Source organism: Rhagoletis pomonella, unplaced genomic scaffold (assembly GCF_013731165.1).
Source record: "Rhagoletis pomonella isolate Grant_MI unplaced genomic scaffold, Rhpom_1.0 Rhpom_scaffold_00011, whole genome shotgun sequence".
NCBI lineage: Eukaryota > Metazoa > Arthropoda > Insecta > Diptera > Tephritidae > Rhagoletis > Rhagoletis pomonella.
Window position 1 is genome coordinate 10525194 of NW_023458565.1, and position 6728 is coordinate 10531921.

The following is a 6728-nucleotide window of genomic DNA, read 5'->3' on the forward strand; positions in this document are numbered from 1 at the left end:
CTTGCAAAGTTTGCAAATTCCTCTTTTATACTTTATTCCTGGAGTGGCATGATCGAATTTGACCAATCAGAATTCGATCGTTCCAATTTCATCTTTTGGAATGCAAACATTAATTCCTAGCTATTTCACGCTACTTAACACTTGCAGTGGAGTAAGGTTTATGAGTACTTATGTTACTCCGGTGATTTACTTTTAATTGCAGATGAGGCGTGAGGTACGCGCTGCTTCACTTGATCTTACTTATGCTTGCAATAAACTTGTACGCATGTACGTATGTATGTGTATGTGTGCTAAGCAAACACAATTTAAGTATGTTTCGGTTTATCGCACCAAACAGGTCTTCTGATGGCTTACCAATTTTAATTATCATATGACGTGTTCTAATTTAATGAACCTGTAAATGAAGGTAGAAGTATTTAAAAATATATATCAATATCAAAATATTAATAAATACGATTATAACATTTTCAAGCAAACATCTAAATATTTATGAAGGCAATGAAAAAAAATGTGATCCCTTTTTTTAATAGGCTAATGTTAACCCTAATGAATTAAAAAGTTACGTTTTCACAAAACTTTTATTTAGGTTCACTTACATATAAGTTAAGGACAGAAGGTCATGAATAACTAAAAAAAATTAAAGGGCTAACTTGCCCTGGAATTGCAAGAGATAATTGGAACGTTATAATAGAAGCACTTTATTGACTTAAATAAATAAACCTAATTTACAATAGTAACACCCCGGTGCAACTGCCGCTGCTCCGAGTTCTGCCGCCCTTTATAGCCTGCTCCACTGCCTTTGTTCTATAGCCAGACATACGCGACGTCAGTGAGCCGCCTTGGCTTTGAATTCCCACAGTTAAATTGGAATGTGCAATACACTGATTTCACAATCGTGTGAAATGGAATTATGCTGACACCGCTGCAATGCCTAGCGCATTGGCTTCGTTATACTAATAGTTGCGTAAGCATTAGCCAGAGGTACAAACTGTGGCCGACGGTTCCCATTGCATGATATGATGAAATGCACTTGACCTTGACAAAGGTGTAGGATGTCAATTATGTTGTGAACCATAATTATGCTGACATGGCGGGTGACGGCGGATGTGTTAACTTATATGTATGTCTGGAGTCTTGCAATACATTTTTAGGCAACTTCCGCTAGGTGGCGCAGGTGTCGAGATGATTGAAAACCCCGTATTTTTGATCCAATATGACCTCATTTGCAAAGTCTGCAAATTTCTCTTTTATACATTATTTCTGGAGTGGCATGATCGAATTTGACCAATTCGTGGTACTGCTAATCCGCTCTTTGTGATTTTGACAGAATCAGCTGTGTGCGTGACGTCATCTTGGTGCAATTGTTGATTGTGAATATTCGAAAAAAAACCAAATAACAATTTTAATATTCGTGCGTTAATATTTCTACGAGGTTGTAAACAATTATTGAGCGTGCGATATAGGTTTGTTTTTTCGTTTCCTACGGATGTAAACTTCGCGAAAAAGTGATAGGATGCATTAAACATGGAACTATGATGGCCTTTCCTTGGTGAATTCTAGTAGGTATATTTCCTTGATGAATGTAGACAGTTGCTGGTTTAGTTTGCTGACAATGACAAACATACCAAGCAGTTTCTACAGTAAATACATACGAAAAACTTCACTACCTACTTATTTTTGTTAGTACGTAATTTTTTTGGTTCTGGTATGTGGATATAGTCGCCAGTCGCTAATTCATGCGGCATCTTACCGCGCTGTTACGTACTTAATACAAAACAGTGCCCAAATTATAATGAATTAAAAAGTTCAGCTTAAATTATGTTTTACTTACATAGAATATTTGTTTCCAAAGAAACCACACTCATACATCCTCTCGGATATGGTACTAAAGTCGTCAAATCGAAGCTGTGGAGTTAACAGCTGTGGAATTTGTAGTGGTTGTCTACCGTCCACAAATATAAACATGCAGTCTGCATAACTTTTTACATTGTATCCGGCATGTGCTAAAAATCGTACTTACCTAAAGTGCTACATGTCCAAAATTTTTGCTACGTGTTCCTAATTAATTAATCTTTATATATTTATTGATTCCTGGACCATTTAATATTAATATGAATGCATTTTTTCTGCATTGTTTATAGTTTTTTCCTTATAATATAATTCCCTAGATCCTTAATTAAAACTTCAACTTATTATTTTTATTAATTGTATATTTATTCAACGAATTGTAGATTTTAACTATCAATTATATGTTGGGACTTTTCTAAGTCTTCAATTAAACTCAACTTAAATAATAGAACCGTGTCTTTAAGCAATCAGAATACAACTCAACTAAAACTTTTAAACATCAACTTTTTTAATTTCATCTTCCTTAGGCGGCACTTGCGTTTGTTTATCTTTAAGTGCCTCACTGATGCCTTCGTTGATGTCAAATGTTAGTTGTAAGTTAACTCTCGACGAGTTTATGAGATTAAAGAAATAATATTTTTTCGACTTTTGCCGATCTTAACTCGTTTATTGCCAATCATCAACTAAACTAAAATTATTTTCTTACATCTATTTAACCTAATAAGTCACGTTGCATTGCAAGGTGCTGATGCAGGAGCGGACAATTGGCATCTCCTATGACATCGCCATGTTAAAAATACCAGTCGCTAACATTGAAATCGGATACAACGTGAACTAGTAGGGCTGAAATGCAAACCGGTAGCATTCTGGTTCACAACTGGTAGCTTTCCTTGCAGGGATGTCAACGGCGTTAACTTGTATTTATGTATGTGTGTGTGCATGTTGCCCGCTACTATGCATTGTGTGATATCGAATAAGGTATGTTTAAAATTTGTGTGGTCGGTGTCCATTGACATGAATATCGGACTAATAGGGCTCCACTTAATCAACTCAACTTAGTTTAGCCAATTTTTTATACTTAGTCAAGAATAAGCTGTGTAAAAGGTAGGCTAACTTTTGACTTAAGTCCAAAAAATGGCTAAACTAAGTTGAGCTGGAGAGTTTGTTGTAGTTATTGTAGTTGATATTGGAGATATTGGTGATGACGTTGGGAGTTTTAACTGATCCTCGAAATTGATATACTATTAATTTTTCTAATACTTTACGGCATCTTCTAATTTCATATAATATGATTCCGTATTAGCTAAAGGTGCATTAAAAATTAAATGTTGAGGATCAACACTCATGAAATGTCTATATAATTCTTCTATTGAAAGTTCATTATAAAAAGCTCCGTCTATTTTCATTATATTTATCATAACCCTATTAAAAAATTTCCATTTCGATGTTAGCCACAGGTTCGAAGAAAATATGTGATTTATTGGGGATCCTGGGAATCTTTGAAGCTTTGAAGTTTTTCGGCTTTTTCGTCCTTGTTCCTGGAATTTGTGTAATCTGAACAGCTGCTTCTTTGACTCGTTTTTGAAATAGCTGGGATCGAGTGGGCTGCTCGTCATAAAAGTTGTCCTGAGCTCGGCTTCCTTCCACCACAACTTTTTTGTCCAGCCCGGCAATCTTTGTGAAATTGTAGATGTCCAACTTTATCACTTGGTACCCAGTTTCTCCCGGCGATGTCCAGACGAGAGTATTTCTCGGACGTCCCTCTCGAAATAGATTGACGGATTCGCCCAGTGTTCAACGGAGTAGTCGACACTGGCAATAATTCGTCTAGAAAATCCTTTTCCAACTGTTGGGTAGCACTTCTAGGATTCGATAACTCCACATCTGCAATTATAGGTGTGGTAGGTGCAGTCACGGATCCTCGGTGTTTCTCAAATAGACCTCGATAATCGTGTCTACTAGTTTCGGGAATAGCGATTTTTTCATAAACATCGTGTAGTGTTCGCCTTTTTGGAGCGATTTCTTGAAATCCTCGAATGTAGCTTTGTTTAAGTTATCCTCTTCCATGGCAAATATCAGTATTCACCCACATGAGCTCGAACAGACCCAACGGGGATATTAATGTTATCGACCCAATTTCTTGTTGATTGATACTTGCCTTCTGCTGAGCTTCTAGAGCTGGATCTACTTCTTCCGGAATACCCAGGTCGTCTAGGACTTCTTGCGTTTCTGGAATGAGTTGCACTTCTTCTATACTTTCGGACGATGAGCTCTCGGTCTCGCTCAAGCGTGGAAGTGTGTGTGCTCAAATCTGTTTTATGGCATTAGCATCACATGGGCGAAGCTCGTTGCTTGCCAAATCATACCTTGGACCTTCCTTCTATATACACCATCTTCAATTTTAGACAACCTGTAGATACTGAAAAACATAAGGCATGTCATCCAGAGTGTAGATGTTGTTCTGTACTCCATTGCTACTTCCACTTGAAAAGATCTTTCTACCTGTTCTATCAAAAACAAAAAAAAAAAAAAAACAATTCATTGTTCGTCGCTACAAATCAAGGCACATAAATACAGGTAGAAGCCAAAATGACATTGCTCTCATGAGAACCAAACCTTTAAACTTCAACTTGGTTTTCTTTTATTTCCTATATTTCGTTACGCTTTAAATGTCATGTCGTTTGATTTTGGATTTTTTTTTTGAATATTCGTTAAAAACAAATTTTAATTAACATTTGAATTTTTGTAGTGTTGTGCGGCTTATACTTAGTGTATGTGTTAAAAATGCAGCACCTGAAGCCTTGTTTTTATGTGGTGTTAAATATAAATCAGAGGCCACTAATTTTTTAACGTGCCTCAATGTCCTTAGCGTAAGAAGCGTTGGGAAAGCAGCTGTGGGGTAGAGCTACAGCGAAATGCCTTGCTGTGCGTTAAACATTTTAAAGCAGCAGATTTCATAAATGCTCCGGGAGGTACAGGAAAGGTACGTTTGATGCCAAGTGCTGTTCCTATGACCCTTATGCCGGAAAGTCCCTCCAACAACACTGCAACTCATAAATCAAAGACAGAAAACAACAAACAAATTAACAAATTTTAACTAAAGAAAATAAATAAATAAAATTAAACTTCAAATTTACTTAAAAACGTCAACCAGTGAAATGGAATTTTTTATTTTTCCTTACACACGCTCATTTTTATTTTTACTCTCCCGAAAACTTTGACTTTTGTAGGTTTGATGTCAATTTGGCTTCTACCTGTTTTTATTGTACCATGGCTACAAATGTTGCAATTCGAAAGTACAAAAACGCATTATTTGAGTGACAACAATAGTTCGAATTCAGAGTTGCAATTCTAATACTTATGAAAATTGAAAGTTCCAAACTCCTTTTCTTCGATTTCCTCTTCTCCTTGGGAATAGGTACTTCCACTGCTTGCGTATGCGCCATCTGCTCGGAACCGCTTGAAAGAATCGGGGGGAAAACAATGCCGAATCGAAATTATAGAAATTTATTTTGTTGACAAATACCCAGATGTGTTGGGACTAGTTTTCCGACAAATGAGATATCGACTATGCAATTAGAGTTCGATAAAAGTGATATTATTTTTACCATTTCATTTTAATTGATCAGGCACTTTTGTTCCTGTTTTCATATTCAGACATATACATATATTTAATTGCCTCCTGCGTGTTGCTAAGGGATGTGTTTCGGTATATTTCGGCGCTTTGCTCGGCGAAAACAATACTGAAAAACTCGCGCAACCGTTGCCGATTACTTCGGTCATCCTCGTTGTCGAACACAAACTTATCCAATGCTAGGAGTATTATGCTGGGCCTTTTGCATAGGCGTAAATGTTCACTTATCAAATCACATAGAATATGAGAAGTGGAACAATTCAGCCTCATTGCGTAAGTCGTAAATTAGGCTGAATTGTACGACTCGACAGCATTAGCATTGTCTACTGTCGTGCTGAAATAAGTAAACGACGAAAATTGTCGAAAACTATGCAGTGCTGCCAAGTTCTTCCGTTTTAATACACTAGTCGAGTGGAAATTTTAGGCAATGACGCTAAATTTTCGATACGATTCGACTCTCGAAAAACGACTTGCATTCGGCATGACTCTCGCAATGGGGCTGATCATCAAAGAAAATATCAACCTTTCCAGATTTTTAAAGTAATGGGACAGTTCCTCGAGTACCCCTTGTAAATACATAGCAAGAATCCATGAATGCTTTGAAAAAAGTTCATCTACCATGCAGGATGGATGAAACAAATTTCTCAAATAAAAGCGATATCCGGGTATGCTGGAGGGACTTAGACAAAAAGGCAGGGACATTTTAAACCATGTTAGTCTTCCGACTCGGAGAACTCGAACTGGTCGGATGAACGCCAACATTCTTTCTCTGATCGCCACCGGAATCACATCTACTGTTTTACATACGCATTTTGTTACACGCCACTCTGGGGCGAATTGAATTCATATTACCATTACGTACCATAAACGAGCATTAACGCTCATCCCTCCAAAAGCCCTCAGAGGTGCATTTTTGAAGCCTAGTAGAAAAGTAGTGAAAAATCAGGTGAAACCGCGGGTCTCGTTCACTTCAAAACTGTTGACAAATCTGGTGAATTTTGTGTGGGCGGTGTGTAGATTGTCACCAGTTTCCGCCTGTACGTGAGAGCCTTGCATCACTGTCGCACTCGTAAGGAAAATATATAGTTACACTCCTATAATATCTCCCACGTGAGTCGGCGCAGGGTTGCATTTTCTTTACGGAGAATTCAAAATAACCTTACGCTCTAAGTACAATTTCCGAACCCAAAATCGGCGCCGGTGGCCGGAACGATAAAAAGCAAGGTATCTGAAAAAAATAATGTTG